At 38.6% G+C, this 19,153-nt stretch overlaps 1 long non-coding RNA gene across 1 annotated transcript; it reads right to left on the reverse strand.

The window, feature by feature from the left end:
* Positions 1-12,380: 12,380 nt before the first annotated feature.
* LOC137714714 (uncharacterized) lies at positions 12,381-15,884 on the reverse strand. The gene is made up of 4 exons (XR_011065436.1): positions 15,747-15,884; positions 15,368-15,455; positions 15,162-15,250; positions 12,381-13,967 (listed from the first exon to the last, which is right to left on the reverse strand). It is a non-coding gene; the product is annotated as an uncharacterized lncRNA (long non-coding RNA).
* Between the last annotated feature and the right edge of the window lie 3,269 nt (positions 15,885-19,153).

A 19,153-nucleotide genomic window follows, 5' to 3' on the forward strand; every position in this document is an offset into this window, starting at 1 on the left:
TTTCTGATATGCTTTTCAGCTAATCCAAACAACTACTACAGCGCATTTTCTGTTAATCCCAGTGACTTCGCCAAACTTTCCTTATTACTTCCAAACTACAGCCAGATTCCATTCAATACTGTTCTTTAAACCATGTTTGGTTCAACTAACACTACAGAAAATAGAGAGAGAGATGATAAAACTTTATTTCTGAAGAAAGCGACTGGAACATGGAAAAAGAAAAGTTTTATCATCAAAAACTTTAGGGGGAGGGGAAGTTTCGAACTCGGGACGCATGGTTAGAACCCAACACCCAATCCACTAGGTTATTGGACCACATGCAAAAAATTGGAAATAATACGCGCTAATATCAAAAGAACTACTGACAAAAACTTCAGATGCGTAAAGACTTATCTTCCAAATGAACTGTACAACGAACTTATACATCTATATATGGAGTTTCAAAAGGCTGGAGTTCTTTCTCAGAACTACCAAATTTTAGTAAAACGTTTCCTTCTATATACTATTGAATGGGAAGGTTTCAGGTATAGCTGAAAGTGTAATGCAGCTGGGATAAGTCAACAACTCAAACAGTTTTTCAATTGGTAGAGAGAGAGAGAGAGAGAGAGAGAGAGTTTGTGTGGTTTAATTGAGCATTATAGTTGATCAAAGGCCTTGTTTATACAAATTATTGCACCGTGGTCAATAACTATGAGAGCATTACATTCATATATATCCATACATCACATGACGATAAGGGATTAAAAAAAAGAACAGAGATTTAAGAACACAACACTAAAGAAAGCTCACCTTGTGATTGCCATACAATATAACATGGCCAACATTTCCTCTGAAAGCAAAGCATCACTTGATTGATTCGTTTTACAATTATCAAATCATTGACTGCTCCTTTGTATAGTTCACAAAACACATACATGAAGTTAGCAAAGTAGAACAACCACATTATCCCCCGGCCCCACCAGGAAAAAAAGGACATAAGAAGCTGATCTGAAAAGGCTTTGAAGAGTGGATTTGGGTGAAAAAGGTACCTAAACTGAGGATCTTTTTGCTGAATTTCGACGAGCGTTTTGGTAACTTCAACAGCAACAGGAAGACATCCTCAGATCAAAGGCTTTGAAGAGTGGAGTTGGGTGAAAAAGGTACCTAAACTGAGGATCTTATTGCTGAATTTCGACGAGCGTTTTGGTAACTTCAACAGCAACAGGAAGACATCCTCTGCTACCCCATGCTGATAACAGTTAACAACAATTCAAAGATGATGAAAACCATATATGACATTGCCAGAAACGTCCACAAAACTGTACTTAAAAAAAAAAACAAGAGTATGTCCATTGTTTTCAAAATTATAGCAAAACATGAAGTTGGATTCTCTTACTCTTCACAAAGCGGAGTCCACAGAATCAGGTGAATTCGAAAGGAGAGATTCTTCTACAAAAAGCCACTTGTCCCAGCTCAGCCAAGGCACTGATTGTAGCTGTACGACGGCGGCGTTGATATGCCCTGAGTATCTCCGCTTCCCGTTCTAACAATGGTTCCAGTGGAGGAGGAAAGAGGTGGAACTCTCCATCTCTTAGAGATACTCAGGGCCTTCCTTGGGTCCTAGGTACTCTTTTACCAAAACCGCGCGGCGGGGGTGCCTCGGCCACGGTCATCTCTACCAGGATGCTCAGAGAAGTCTTTGAGGGTAGACCCTCCTTGTCCCTTAGCTTGTCTCCTACAAAGCCACAAGTCTCACCTACACTGCCAATGTCAGGTATGGCTACCCATGTGGAAACCAACTCAAGTCGGCCTTTGACTTCCTCCAGAAAAAATGCCCCCCACCTTCGACCGCTCCTAATGCCAGCTGGCTTGCGGAGTCTTCCCAATCCACCTTGACTTTCTTGCCACCCTCAAGGTCAACTGAAGGTGTCCATTAGCAGGAGCCATGTGTAGTGCTGCAGTTAAACCATAATTAGTTCAAACACAGTTTCGCATTAGCTTGTTGATGACCAATAGCTTAATTATCACTAACTATAACAATTAAAGAAGGGGAAAAAAAATCAACATTCACATCAAAGTCTTGAAATTCAACTTAGAAGTATTTGTTTTTGTGTGCAAAAATAATTATATTAGCTTCTCTGTATGAATTTCATAATATACAAATCCTTGACCAAGAACAAAATGAAGATAACGGCAAAAAACTAAGCCTAACAAATAATAATTTCTCACTTAAAGCTTTAAAGGAGCAACATGACATATTAACAAACCATCAATTTCTGAAGGCTCTATTATGCTTTATTAATTCTTATCAAGGAATGAAATTTCATTTTGGTCAGCTGTTTGAACTAGGAAATTTGGAAATTTGGTGAAAGGAAGATAAAAGGATATTCGTTGCATACTGCATAAGTGATGCAAAATATATTAAGCACACAAATTAAACCCTCTTCTGACAATTGTAGCAAAGTATGTAAGTAGGGATCGTTCAAAACCGGGGATTAGGAGGGATTGCTAAACTCTTGAAAACTGACCTAAGAACTCCAAAACAAAGTTAAAAACACTAATTTGGACTCAAAGAATGAGAAACCAAAGTTAAAACACTAAAACAAAACAAAAACTCAAAACAGCAACTAGAAGACTCAAAACTGCCTAAAAACCACTTTCTGGGCAGTTTTGAGCACCTACACTAATTTGGACGAAATTGGTTGAAAACTTGACTCAAAACACTTAAAAACATGAACCAAAACAATTTCTAACTAAATTGAGACTTCAAAGTAAAGGGGGATTTGATTTGGACGAAATTAAAGTTGAGAAAACAGATTGCAAAGTAAAACTGATTTTGAAACGTTTTTGGGGTTTTTAATGGATGATGGACTAGTTAGGGGTTCCTTCTCCACACATGACAAGTATGCAAATGACTCGATTTCCAGTTATTCCTTCATAGAATTATGAATGACAATGCCCCAAATTAACCGTGACATCACTAGTTAATTCTCAAGTTTTCCTTGTGTTATTGAATTGGATGACATCATACGACAACCCAAAGCATTCTTCAAAAGTTCCTTACATGACATCATAATAAAGATACAATCAAAGATCATTACGTTCAATGAAAACTATAAGCATTAACAAAGCACTTGTGACTATGACATCATGACACTTATGCTAGGAATTGAACTTAACGCGATTGTGACTAGCAATCTTCACTACTTGTGCATATAAGTGTGTGACAATTATGTGAAACAAACTTATATTCTAGCATCATATTCATGCAAGCCAATTAAGTGTCGACCCCTAATTAACAAACACAAATACGTTATTACTCGCACAGTTAAGCCAATTGCATTCACGATTCAAGAACTCATAACTGGAATTTATCAAATCAACTTGCACACATAGTTATGGCTTCGAAATCACCCCTAACCAATAGGGGTTTAGCCACTCATGTTCATAGCAAAATGAAAGGAAAATAAATTAAACATTGAAATCATAAAACGAATTACACCTAGAATGCACCAACGACGAAGCTTGAGCATCCAAGAGTCTTTCCTTCTTTCTTCTTGCTACGGCACAAAGGTGGATGGGATGGTTGGGATGTGTTTTAGGATCAGGGATTATGGAATTGGATGAAGGATAGATGAATGGACAAAAATTGAATGAATGAGTGATCCCCCTAGTGCCTTGCTGCAAACCCTTATTTATAGGGCTAGGAAAGGTTTTGAAACACTTAAAGGATATATGTGTGTAGCTTGGACAAGGTAGGACGGCTAGTGACAAGCTAGGAAGGCTAGGAGACAAGGTAGGACGGCTAGGAGACAAGCTAGGACGGCTAGTGACAAGCTAGGACGGCTAGTGACAAGCTAGGACGACTAGGAGACAAGGTAGGACGGCTAGGAGACAAGGTAGGACGGCTAGGAGACAAGCTAGGACGGCTAGTGACAAGCTAGGATGGCTAGGAGACAAGCTAGGACGGCTAGGAGACAAGCTAGGACGGCTAGGAGATAAGCTAGGACGGCTAGGAGACAAGCTAGGACGGCTAGTGACAAGCTAGGACGGCTAGTGACAAGCTAGGACGGCTAGGAGACAAGCTAGGACGGCTAGGAGACAAGCTAGGACGGCTAGTGACAAGCTAGGACGGCTTGTTCTTCCAATACAGAAATTAGGCACCATGTGTGAATAGATAAAGCCTTCTAGAAATAAGGTTTTTAGGCCCCCTTGCAGCTCCCTAACTGAATTCAAGCCTTCAAATTCGTCCATCCTCATGCCTCCATGCTTGCACTATCCAATCTTGGCCCAAAAATGCTCTAGAATGCTCCAAATTGCTTCTTTTTGCATACTTTGACACTAAAACCTGAAATTGCACGAAAATGACTTTAAACACTAAACTAACTAAGGAAAAACAACATAAATGCATGAGAACAAGCCAATTAAGTCACATAAAAATGCTCCTATCAAATTCCCCCACACTTAGCTTTTGCTAGTCCTCGAGCAAAACAAAGAAACAAAACAAGACAAAACAAACAAACATAATCTAAACCTTCCAACGTTTGCCTCAGGGATTTCCAATGCACATGACATGTTAAAGATTATCATTCCCACAGATTTGAGTCAATTTAACACTTAAGCACATGCTTAATCATAGTCACTACTTACTAGTTCACAATTAACCAATTAAAACAATGTTTTGAATGTAGTAACATGCCTTAGAGAATTCCCTCAATCCTTAATAGATTTGCACTCTATTTTCACTCAGATTTTCTAACTACACACCCTATACTAGTTATATGTGAGAGAATTGATGTAGATATAAAAACGAATGCTCACATATATGTATCACAAAGAACGCAATTTCCGGACTTAATAGGCATGTTTAGATATGATCTCATGAATGGAATGCTACTACTTAGATGCGAGAACCAGTGACACCATATGCTCATACCAAATTCAAACTCAACAAATTGAAACACATAACACTCAAGATAGAAGTTTAAGGGTTGCAACGGGGCTTGGGGTATTGGTTAACAAAGAAAGGATAGGGAAAACAAACGTTCTTCAAGCATTAGTAAGCAAAGTAATGAAGTTAAGACTTAGAATTCACTTAGTTTGCAGAAATTAACTTAAAAATACAAGGGAAGACTTTAAACAACTTCTTGGGGCCGAATTCAACTTTTTGGACCCTTTCTTCAACAAACAACACCTTGGAACTTTTTTTCTCATATTGTTCAACTCTTTTCATACTTTATTTTTTTTTTTTTTTCACGAATTTTTCTTTTCTTTTCTTTCTACCCGTGCTTATGGCACATAATTCTCAAAATAAAAACTTCCCCCACACTTGGTTTCTGTCATAAAGGAATTCCATTTGAATCATGCTTACTATACTTTAAGAACGAGGGTATGGATAGTCCTAATCTAGGCTAGGTGAGGGTAATGTGGGTTAACAAAGAAAAGGCTAAACAAGGCTCAATGGGGTTAACACCTAAACATATAATGGAGTAGGGCACACGGCTTTTTGGCTAAAGTGGTGGTCACTACACAACTTCATCTTGAATATGTGTTATGCTAATCAATACCATGCTTTGAATGAAATGGGCATGACTTCTAGTGTTTGGAACTAAATGATGAAACGTCTTCTAAGTAGCAACCAAGCAAAGAATAATGAGATCATGCAACGATTTTAGAAAACAAAGAATGCACAGATTTGAACTCTCCAAATAAACGTTTAGGTTCAAGTTTCACAAGGTTGTAGCGTTAATTTGAGTTCCTTCCTTCAAGCATGTTACAAAAACTGATTTTTTATTTTTATTTTTATTTTTATTTTTTATGATTGCATGTGAATTCATAAGTTATAACCACAACCAAGCATAAACATAGAGTAAATCAAACTTTCATCCATGTTAATCACTCTCTTTAACAGCCATGTATTTAAAAACCAAATCCTCATCATTGTGTTGGAAGGTACCCTAAGACACAAACAAACACACAAAAACAACTCTTTTTTGGGTTTTTTAAAACAAATTTTTCAAATTTTTCTTTGATTTTCGGATTTTTACTTCAAAACATACTAAAACACACCAAAACTGCTTAAAAACACTTAAAAACAGCAAGGAACAAGTTTTGAAATAATGGGTGATAAAATCCCACGAATTTGAATGAAAAACACTTAGTTACCCCCCCACACTTAAATCAAACATTGTCCTCAATGTTTTAAGCATAGAATCACACAAAGAAACACACAAACAACAAGTAAAACAACTAAATAGGCAGATTAGAAGGAATCAACAAAGAGAAGGGTTTAGGAACGCAAATCTGGAATTGGAGTGCTTTCTAGGTCTTCCTTTGTTGAATGGCATGGGTTGCCTCCCAAGTAGCGCTTTCTTTAACGTCTTGCAGCCGGACGAAGAACACGTTCAGGCACCATTGGTGCCCACGGCATGGAGTGAGATCTCCTCCACAACCTGCCCCATGGCATTCTCATAGTATGGCTTCAATCTATGTCCGTTGACCTTGAATTCCACCCCATTCCTTAAGCTTTGGACTTGAACTGCACCATGTGGGAAAACATTAGTAACAACAAAAGGTCCAATCCATTTAGAACGTAACTTTCCGGGAAATAAACGTAAACGAGAATTAAAAAGTAAAACTTTCTGCCCAATTGTGAAGGTTTTGCCCCTAATCATCTTGTCATGAAACGCCTTCATCTTTTCCTTGTAAATGCGGGCATTCTCGTAGGCTTCATTCCTTAGTTCCTCAAGCTCATTCAATTGGAGCTTCCGATGCATTCCAGCAGCATCTAAGTCCAAATTGAACGTTTTGATGGCCCAATGTGCCTTATGCTCTAGCTCCACGGGTAAGTGACAAGGTTTTCCATAAACTAGCCGAAATGGAGACATCCCTAGGGGTGTTTTGTAGGCAGTGCGATATGCCCATAGTGCATCGTCTAAACGCATGCTCCAATCCTTCCGGTTAGGCCCCACGGTCTTCTCCAAGATTTGCTTGACCTCTCTATTTGATACTTCGGCTTGGCCACTTGTTTGTGGGTGATAAGGTGTTGAAACCTTATGCTTGACATTGTACTTCTTGAAGAGTGCCTCAATGGTCCTATTGCAGAAATGTGAACCTCCATCACTTATAAATACCCGCGGCATCCCAAATCTAGAGAAAATGTTAGTCTTGATGAAATCTGAAACCACTCTAGAATCGTTAGTACGGGTAGCTTTTGCTTCTACCCATTTAGAAACATAATCAACCGCAAGCAAAATATAAGTGAAACCAAATGAAGAAGGAAAAGGACCCATGAAATCAATACCCCAAACATCAAAGATTTCAACATTGAAGATGGGTGTTTGCGGCATTTGGTCTTTTGCACCAATAGAACCTGTTCTTTGACATCTATCACATGTTAAGCAAAACATTCTAGCATCTTTGAACAATGTAGGCCAATAAAAACCAGATTCTAACACTTTACGAGCTGTCCTTTGGGTACCAAAATGGCCTCCACATGCATAAGAATGACAAAATGCTAGAATTGAGTTAAAATCAGAAGTTGGCACACATCTTCTAATAATCTGATCTGGGCAATATTTCCATAGATATGGATCATCCCACACATAAAATCTTGCATCATGTATCAATTTATCACGTTGGACCTTGCTTAGGGTGTTAGGAACTTGCTTAGTCACCAAGAAATTGACCAAATCGGCATACCAAGGGGTACTTACCTCAATGGACAGAAGTTGTTCATCCGGAAACATCTCAGAAATGGGGAGGGACTCTTCTTCACGCACCAATCTACTCAAGTGGTCAGCCACCACGTTTTCACAACCTTTCTTGTCCCTAATTTCAATATCGAACTCTTGAAGTAGGAGCATCCAACGAATGAGCCTTGGTTTGGCCTCCTTTTTGGTGAAAAGATACTTCAAGGCTGCATGGTCAGTGAAAACAATTACTTTAGTGCCAATAAGATATGATCTAAACTTATCTAAAGCAAATACAACCGCCAAAAGTTCTTTTTCGGTTGTAGAATAATTCAATTGAGCATCATTTAAAGTGCGGGGAGCATAATAAATAACATGTGACTGTTTATTTTTCCTTTGACCCAAAATAGCCCCAAGTGCATAATCCGAGGCATCACACATCAATTCAAATGGAATGGACCAATCCGGGGGAGTTATGATGGGTGCCGTGGTTAGGAGCTCTTTGAGATGCTTGAATGACTTCTCGCATGCCTCGTTGAACTCAAAAGACACATCTTTTTGGAGGAGGCGGCATAGGGGTTGTGCAATCTTGGAAAAGTCCTTGATAAATCGTCTATAGAATCCTGCATGACCAAGAAAAGAACGAACCTCTCTAACCGAAGTAGGAGAGGGTAAGTAGCGTACAAGATCTACTTTAGACTTATCAACTTCAATTCCTTTTTCAGAGATTATATGACCCAAAACAATACCTTGTTTAACCATAAAATGGCATTTTTCCCAATTTAAAACAAGGTTTGTTTCAACACAACGTTTCAAGATTAACGTGAGATTATCCAAGCATTTATCAAAAGAATCACCAAAAACACTAAAGTCATCCATGAATATTTCAATAATCCTTTCAACATAATCAGAAAATATGCTTACCATACACCTTTGAAACGTGGCAGGGGCATTGCACAAACCAAATGGCATGCGTCGATATGCAAATGTTCCAAAGGGACAAGTAAAAGTGGTCTTTTCTTGATCATCCGGGGCAATGACAATTTGATTATAACCTGAATATCCATCAAGAAAGCAATAAAAAGAATGACCCGCTAACCTTTCCAACATTTGATCTAGGAACGGCAATGGGAAGTGGTCCTTCCTTGTGGTGGCATTTATCTTCCTATAATCGATGCATACACGCCAACCGGTTTGGATTCTCATGGGTACAAGCTCATTCTCGGCATTCTCCACAACCGTCACTCCGGATTTCTTAGGCACACATTGGATAGGTGAAACCCAACGACTATCGGAGATAGGATAAATGACTCCACAATCAAGAAGTTTGATTATCTCTTTTTTCACAACTTCCATCATTGGAGGGTTAAGACGGCGTTGAGCCTCTCTAGTTGGTTTGGTCCCCTCCTCAAGAAATATGTGATGCATACAAGTTGTGGGGCTTATACCTTTGATATCGGCCAATGTCCATCCTAGGGCAGATTTGTACTCCTTCAACACATGCATGAGTTTTTCCTCCTCTTGTGCCGTGAGGGATGATGATATGATGGCAGGCAGTGTCTCATTTTTTCCCAAGAAAATGTACTTCAAATGGCTTGGCAAAGGTTTGAGTTCAAGGATAGGTGCCTGAATTATGGATGGAAGCAACTTGTTAGTCGAAATGGGAATGGACTCTTTGTTAGGAAACTTACCATCATGTATTGGTGATGACTCAAGGGCAGCAACTACTTCAAGAAAATCCTCACTAGGAGGCACGGCATAGGATAGTGTATTTGTGCCGTGGGGTTGCATGGATGTTGCTCCCTTGGTTTTGACTTCTACACCACTTGTAATGACTTTTTCAAGCATATAATCATTCAAATCTTCAAGGTATCCCTGCGCCAAAGAGTCAACAGTATCAATAGAGAAACATGAATGATCTTCACTAGGATACTTAATAGAATCGGAAAGATTGAAATTAACAACTTCCCCATCAAATTCCATGGACAAAGTTCCATTAAACACGTCAATCTTAGTCCGGGCCGTTTTCATGAATGGCCTTCCAAGTAGAATGGGCAGCGAGGTTGCATGATCCGATTCATCCATCTCAAGGACATAGAAATCCGCCGGAAAGATCAAATGATTAACCTGCACCAAAACATCTTCCAAAACTCCCTTTGGATAGGCATTAGATCTATCGGCCAATTGTATGATAACACCATCCTTTTTCAATGCTCCTAGGTTCATAGATGCATATATGGAATATGGCATAACATTTATAGAAGCACCTAAGTCAAGCATAGCAGATTCAAATCTAGTGTTACCTATGACACAAGGAATGGTGAAACTACCCGGATCTTTGCATTTGGGAGGTAGTTTGCGTTGCAAGATGGCGGACACATTCTCACCTACTTTTACCACTTCCTTGGTCGACATCCTCTTCCTAGTGGTGCACAACTCCTTCAAAAACTTGGCGTATCTAGGGACTTGCTTGATTGCATCCAACAAGGGTATGTTCACTTGAACTTTCCTAAATGTCTCAAGGATGTCCTTTTCAGCTTCTTCCTTCCTTGTTTGCATAAACCTACTAGGAAAAGGAGCATTCGAAGGAAAAGCATTAGTAGAAACTGAATTTGACACATTCTTACCCTTTTTGGCCGAATTAGACAGTTTTGGGGCACTAGGAACTTGCGGCAAAGACTCTCCCACCTTTGCCGTGGGTTTGCTTGATTCTTCCTCTTCAATTTGCAAGTTTTCATCACCTTTGGGACCTGATTGTGATGGTGTAGGATCTGCCCCAATCTCTTCTCCACTTCTCAAGGTTATGGCCTTTGCACTTTCGAAGCTTCCCTTTGGATTTGGAACGGTGGAACTAGGGAGCTTTCCTTGTTCACGAAACTGCCCCATAAACTCAGCAATTTGCCCCATTTGTTTCTCCAATTGATCCACCCTTTTGTCTTGGTTTTGCATAGCCTTAGCTTGATCGTCCTGCCCATTAGACAACTTAGTTAGTATCTTAAGAAGTGCATCATTGTCAAGGGACGTACCTGAGGCACTTGGGCCGGATTGGGCTTGATTTTGGGGTGGGCCGTAGGTTTTGGGAAAGAACCCAGGGGGTTGTTGCCTAAAGCCTCCTTGGTTTTGAGATTGTTGGGGCTCCCTCCATTTGAAATTTGGGTGGTCTCTCCAACCGGGATTATATGTGTTGGAATAAGGATCGTTCCTTGGTTGGTTTTGGCCTTGAAACCCAATTGCATTGGCGCTTTCCCATCCACCATTTTCAATCAACTGTGGACATTTTTCAGAGGCATGTCCATGCATAGAACATACGCCACATACAATTGGTCCTTGCATCTTCATGCCCTCGGCCAACTGAGACACAATAGAAGTAAGATTAGCCAATTGTGAATTAATGTCGGAAGTAGAACTTACCTCATGAACATGTTGCCGTGGGGGTCCTCTTTGGCCTACTCCTTCGTATTGTTGATCGTTCAACGCTCGATTAGAAATCAAGGTCTTGGCAGCCATAGGTGTTTTGTCCACTAATGCTCCACCTGCCGAGGCATCGAGCATTTGACGTTCTAATGGTAGGAGGCCCTCGTAGAAGTATTGCAAAAGTAGCTCCTCCTTCATCTGATGTTGTGGACAAGAAGCAACAAGTGATTTAAAACGTTCATAGTATGCAGGAAAAGACTCACCTTCATCTTGTTGAATTCCACTTATTTTTTTACGAAGAAGAATGATGCGAGAAGTTGGGAAAAACTTCTCCAAAAACGCTCTTTTCATACTCTCCCATGAAGTGACAGTGCCAGGAGCCAACTCATATAACCAATCCTTAGCTTTATCCATTAAAGAGAACGGAAAAGCTTTCATCTTCAAAATACTTCCGTCAACATTGACGGGAGTCATGCTTGAACAAACTACTTCAAACTCTTTAAGATGCTTGTTTGGATCTTCCATGGAAAGCCCATGGTATTTAGGAATGTGGTGCAACAAGCTTGACTTCAACTCGAATTCATCGGTCTTGCCTTGGGCAGCCGCGGGGTATTGAATGCATAATGGTGCGGCATTGGCCAACCCTGAGGCCGAAAGCTCTTTAATGGTCCGATTGTCCGCTGCCATAACTTCTTCTTCCACTTCTTCAAACTCAGATTCGGCCTCTGAACTTGAACTAGGTTCACTATGTTTGGGATGCCTCCTCTTTCTTCTCAAATCACGTTCAAAATCGTCGTTAAAGTCTAAGATATGTGCATGCACAGTTTGAGAACTCCGCGTCATGCACTAGTACCTAAAAAAAAACAAGAAACAAAAATAGGTCAGAAACTAAAACAAAATCAGAAACAAAGTGAAATAAATGAAACAAAAACAATCCAAGGGATTTAGCAAAGTTGCTAATCCCCGGCAACGGCGCCAAAAATTTGATGCAAAATATATTAAGCACACAAATTAAACCCTCTTCTGACAATTGTAGCAAAGTATGTAAGTAGGGATCGTTCAAAACCGGGGATTAGGAGGGATTGCTAAACTCTTGAAAACTGACCTAAGAACTCCAAAACAAAGTTAAAAACACTAATTTGGACTCAAAGAATGAGAAACCAAAGTTAAAACACTAAAACAAAACAAAAACTCAAAACAGCAACTAGAAGACTCAAAACTGCCTAAAAACCACTTTCTGGGCAGTTTTGAGCACCTACACTAATTTGGACGAAATTGGTTGAAAACTTGACTCAAAACACTTAAAAACATGAACCAAAACAATTTCTAACTAAATTGAGACTTCAAAGTAAAGGGGGATTTGATTTGGACGAAATTAAAGTTGAGAAAACAGATTGCAAAGTAAAACTGATTTTGAAACGTTTTTGGGGTTTTTAATGGATGATGGACTAGTTAGGGGTTCCTTCTCCACACATGACAAGTATGCAAATGACTCGATTTCCAGTTATTCCTTCATAGAATTATGAATGACAATGCCCCAAATTAACCGTGACATCACTAGTTAATTCTCAAGTTTTCCTTGTGTTATTGAATTGGATGACATCATACGACAACCCAAAGCATTCTTCAAAAGTTCCTTACATGACATCATAATAAAGATACAATCAAAGATCATTACGTTCAATGAAAACTATAAGCATTAACAAAGCACTTGTGACTATGACATCATGACACTTATGCTAGGAATTGAACTTAACGCGATTGTGACTAGCAATCTTCACTACTTGTGCATATAAGTGTGTGACAATTATGTGAAACAAACTTATATTCTAGCATCATATTCATGCAAGCCAATTAAGTGTCGACCCCTAATTAACAAACACAAATACGTTATTACTCGCACAGTTAAGCCAATTGCATTCACGATTCAAGAACTCATAACTGGAATTTATCAAATCAACTTGCACACATAGTTATGGCTTCGAAATCACCCCTAACCAATAGGGGTTTAGCCACTCATGTTCATAGCAAAATGAAAGGAAAATAAATTAAACATTGAAATCATAAAACGAATTACACCTAGAATGCACCAACGACGAAGCTTGAGCATCCAAGAGTCTTTCCTTCTTTCTCCTTGCTACGGCACAAAGGTGGATGGGATGGTTGGGATGTGTTTTAGGATCAGGGATTATGGAATTGGATGAAGGATAGATGAATGGACAAAAATTGAATGAATGAGTGATCCCCCTAGTGCCTTGCTGCAAACCCTTATTTATAGGGCTAGGAAAGGTTTTGAAACACTTAAAGGATATATGTGTGTAGCTTGGACAAGGTAGGACGGCTAGTGACAAGCTAGGAAGGCTAGGAGACAAGGTAGGACGGCTAGGAGACAAGCTAGGACGGCTAGTGACAAGCTAGGACGGCTAGTGACAAGCTAGGACGACTAGGAGACAAGGTAGGACGGCTAGGAGACAAGGTAGGACGGCTAGGAGACAAGCTAGGACGGCTAGTGACAAGCTAGGATGGCTAGGAGACAAGCTAGGACGGCTAGGAGATAAGCTAGGACGGCTAGGAGACAAGCTAGGACGGCTAGTGACAAGCTAGGACGGCTAGTGACAAGCTAGGACGGCTAGGAGACAAGCTAGGACGGCTAGTGACAAGCTAGGACGGCTTGTTCTTCCAATACAGAAATTAGGCACCATGTGTGAATAGATAAAGCCTTCTAGAAATAAGGTTTTTAGGCCCCCTTGCAGCTCCCTAACTGAATTCAAGCCTTCAAATTCGTCCATCCTCATGCCTCCATGCTTGCACTATCCAATCTTGGCCCAAAAATGCTCTAGAATGCTCCAAATTGCTTCTTTTTGCATACTTTGACACTAAAACCTGAAATTGCACGAAAATGACTTTAAACACTAAACTAACTAAGGAAAAACAACATAAATGCATGAGAACAAGCCAATTAAGTCACATAAAAATGCTCCTATCAATAAGCACAAAATCTAGCTCAGTATATGATATATTTCAAAATAACTAACACATACATGATACACCAATAATCAACCCGATTCTAAAAATCTCAGCCAAAGCCAAAAGTAAAGCCACTTATCCAAGAAACAAAGGAATATTCACTGCCACATGTCAAATGTCAGTTAAAGTCCTGTTAATGAAGAAACAAAAATGAACCGAAGGGGACGGAAACTGCAAAGAGGAATAAGGAGGGAAGGACACATCCCATAACTAATGCAACATTGCACCAAAAAGATGACTTAAAATTCTAGCTTTTTGTGTTGTCCGTGGACTTTGGAATCTACCGTTCAGGAGGTGTTACTGATTCACCGACAGTTAAGAAAGAGTAGAGGGATCATCCCCTTTCTTTGAAAACAAGACTGAATCGATATAAGCAGATTACACAATAAAAATAACACTATCAAATAATCCACCTCTTCAACCCTCATCTCCTCAAATATCCTAACACCTAACTACTTTCTGATGAAATGGAAAACCTAATTCTTCACTTCCAAGGTAAATTAGGTTTTGAGATCCCTATTCTTCCAATACCACTCCTGCATCTCTTCAACTTCTCTACCTTCTTCACAAAATTCACAGATTGTTATCAAATTTATCAAACCTCTGACTCCGAGGGTATATAAAAGTGACCTTACCCGCTGAATCTCAAAATTCTTAACCACAGAAATATTTTTCAGATTTTCCTGAAGCACTCCTGATGGCAAATCATTGCTCTGTTCGTTACAGTATCAACCTTATGGAGACCAACTAGTACAAGAATTAAGAAAGGAAGAAAGAAAGGGCCACTATCCACAGCTAGTCGTGCGAAAGCAAGGCCTCTGGATGGGTGATTTGATCCGGTCCAAGTTCCAACATTATTACATGGGATACAAGTGATTATTCCCAGGAAAGCAAACAAACAAAAGAAAAATAAAAAATGCATGCTCATTAAAAAGAACCAGATGAATCCACAAAGTGTCATCGCATGTTGAATCTGTTAATCCTAGCGCAAACTAATTCCTTAAACCAGCAATAGAATTATAAATGTGGTAGAACGAAAGTATGAATAACCTATTCGGCCGTGGAGATCCTTTAGAATCAAGAGAAAGACCAGCAGATTCTAAGCTTTTAAGATCATCCATGTCATCGTACCTAGCAGCCTGCCACACATAGAAAACCATCTCAAACTACAAATTTTTATCATAAAAGAAGGATATATATCTCTAATAAACATCTCAGTGCACAATCAGAACACTTTGGAAAAGGGAGTTGGGTACCTCCAGCAAGGCCTCTACCCTCTCCAATGATGTTTCGACTGGAGAATCACCAACTGTATTTTCCCCCTTCCCCCATTTGCCACCGCCGCTACAAGAACAACACAATCGTTTTCATTAGCTTAAGACCCAAAACCCACAGCATAAATACTATCACTCGCATCAGCTTAAACCCTAAACCCTAAACCTTAAACCCCAAACCCTAAACCCAAATTCAAACCTGAATTCAACTTCTAGGAGATAAATGAAAGATTACAGGAAAATGTAAAGCGCCATACAAAAAATTTATAGCAAATAAATAGACAAAAATACCAAAGCTACTGGATTTGCTGAAGTACCCTAAAAACAAAAGAAATGAGCAAAACCAAATAGGATTGCTTACCCAGCAAAAGATAGTTTACTAGCGTCGAAGAGTGGGTGGGTGTTTGATTCAAGATCAATTCGGTGGCAACTCGGTTATAATTGGAGAATTGGTTCCTCAATCATGGTCGAATTTGATTCCCGTCCTTCAACTTTTCACAACATGGACAATTCATTGTAACTTTTGTAATGTCCCTTAAGATCATCTCTAAAGGTTGAGTTAAAATCTACATTTTCAGTTGTCGCTTAATTCTACGATTTAATGGTATTTCTATTCTCGAAAAATACAAATTTGAATCGTATCATTACTAATTTATTGTACAGTAAACCCACTCCACTCACCTGGAAATAATATTTTTTGTTCCAAAAAAAAAAAAAAAAAATCCCTACATTTTCAGTTTTAAAACCCCAAATCTATTCCAACAATTAGGCTAAAATTTAAGCAGATTTAGCCCAAAAATTAAGCCAGGTGAGCGGCATGTCCCCACGCTGGAGGTGAACACTCCCAGGAATCGCGCTCCACTTTCCCGCACACGGCAAAGCTGCAGTGGGTGACCTGACAGCTTTGTCTGCCACCTTATCGCATCCCAAAGCCTATTTTGTACTTCGATAGCTGTAACAATTGGGTTGGTGGTTGATACAAGGTTCACATTCAACTTCTTATTGTAAAATATAACTTATAAATACATTAATTTAAAGATTGAGATTGAATATGATCAAATATAACAGTAAAAAAAGATCTAACTGTCTAAATTAAATCCAATTTTCTTATGTTCGATTTTTTTGCCAAAACCGAAAACTGAATTGAAAATACTGCTTGGTTCAGTTTGGTTTCTTATGTTCGATTTAATTTTGGTTTGATTTTTCCGATTCAGTTTGGTTTTTTAAAACCTAAAAAAATGTTGTTTTTGAATCTAAATAAATATGTCCATGAAGCGGGGGGTGAGAATTGAATCTATAAAAATTAAAATATATACAAGGATTGAACAAATAAGTTATAATAGTATCATCGGGACTGAAACTGATCGAAGTGGGAACAATGTATCCTCAGCAAAGAGTTGGTCACATGCATGTCAAATAAATGATCTCTAAGAGCATCTCCAGAGATGTTAAATTTTGAACATAAAATTTAAATTTGACAGCCTATGTAGCAGTTTGACATCTTCTCAAGTTTTATTGTTTACCCGATATGTCAAATTAAATTATTATTTTATTATATTATAAAATAAATTAATAAATTAATAAAAACTTAATAAAAGGCATTTAATAATTGTGAATTTCGGACCGTTCACCATTTCTTTTTAACAAGAAGGAACCGTTTATTTATCTCGATTGAATAAAAGAGAAACGGATCAACAACATTAATTACAATGATGATTAAACCAATAAAAACATTAATAATTAATTTTGAAGCTGCTGTCAAATTTGTGTCACATCCCTACCCGGATAGGACCACTTGCCGAGCGCAACTTCACCGTAGCACGATATTGTCCTTTTTGGACCCATATTGTCCTTTTTGGACCCTTACCACACCCTCATGGTTTTGTTTCTAGAAACTCACACGAGAACTTCACAGTGGGTCACCCATCATAGGAATGCTCTCGCGCACTACTCGCTTAACTTCAAAGTTCCCTTGGAACTCGAAGCCAGTAAGCTCCCAAAAGGCCTCGTGCTAGGTAGAGCTGAGAATATACATAAAAGGCTTAGAGGATCCACTCCCCTGGGCGAAGTGGGATGTTACAATTTGACAACAACTCTCTTGCTGCCAATTTATGTTAACGTCACATAGGATTTAACATTTCAGTTGAAGAACATTAGTGTGATCTTTTTTTACTGTTATAGCTTATGTGAACATTTTAATATCTTCTTTAGAAATACTCTAACGCTTTATATCTTCTTATGGTCGTCAGCAACTGATTGCATTAGTATTGGTATTAATTGAACAAGTACAAGAGATCAATCTAACCAACAAAAAGAAGCAATCAATTAAATCCATATAATAAAAAATTTACAAAACAAATCAAGCAATCTAAATTCCTCATCGTTTTTCCATTGTTTCTGGAAGAAATTTGTGCAAATAATAACAAAATTGTTTAGGGTTTTACCTAGCGAGATTGATGAATTTTGTACCAACGTCTCGTTCTTACGAGTCTTCTTTATTTGCCAGCACGAACGCTACCATTTTTGTATTCCGATGCATCTAGCCCAGCTAAAGGACGCTTAAGCCAAGTCCACTATGCAAAGAATATTCCATATCCTTTCATTGTTAAATAAAGATTTAACCAAATAGATATTTTTATAATCCACATCTTATTTTGGTGGATTATATTGTTTTACTACGTCCAATAAAGTTAAAAAACTTTAACGAAAATCTTCCAATACTATTCACTTTAATGAAAAATCACATTTTTACACTAAAAAGTCAATCTTGGTACTATTCATTTTACCCCTTATTTTGTCATTATCGTTAAAACTCAAAGTTTTCAAACCATTTTCATTAGTTTTCTTATAAAATTATCATCTCTCACCCAAATAGAAGTGGTGTCCTCAAGTTCACAACACTATCATCATCCTCTCGTTCTCATATTCACAAGGGCGTATTGTGGCGCGACCTAGTGAAACCGTATACAACATGCGAACGAAAATCAATAACCTATTCTCATAGTTGTCAAAAACGTTCACCCAAAAGCATATCGCTTATACCCAGAATGTTTGTCACAAAACACCAACAAGACATTCTTAATCCTTAAGAAAGCAATGTCTTTGTCCCACAAGCGTTATATGTACTCATGTTCTCGTATTTTACATGAACGCTGACCAGTTAATGAGCCATATTAAATGTGGTGTAATAACAAATTGTCTTCTCTAAGCATTCATGTTAGTTCGATTAGACTTGATTGTTTTCCAGACATGCAGTAATGATTGCCGACCGCCGTATATGAGTATTCTAAAGTAGCAATTGTCAAGTATCTTCTTTTTGACATTATCTTTAGTCCAAATGTTATACATATTGGATTAAAATCCAGTGGCTCACATAGTAATGAAGAAGGGATTCATTCATTACACCCACTACTTTGGTCAACTTAAGCACATATAGTTGTCTGAATCATCATACGAATCTTATTACAATCCCTATGCCAATACCCGACCTGAATCTCTCAATATAGATGCCCTTTTGGCGCCCACCTAACAACTCACATTCAACTGTAATCGGGCTACTTGGAGTAATGGAAACACATACATAAATTACTCCAAGATCGACATTCTCCATAATAATAAGGTCACATTTTAGTTCTCTCTCTAAGATGACATATCAGACGATATATGGCATTCTTTGCTGTGCCAAGTAATGCATGCGTCCGGATGCATTCTCTACGCCCAGGACATGTCTGGATGCACTCTATACATTCAAGACATGAATCTCTCAAC

The sequence above is a fragment of the Pyrus communis genome, chromosome 14 (assembly GCF_963583255.1).
Source record: "Pyrus communis chromosome 14, drPyrComm1.1, whole genome shotgun sequence".
NCBI lineage: Eukaryota > Viridiplantae > Streptophyta > Magnoliopsida > Rosales > Rosaceae > Pyrus > Pyrus communis.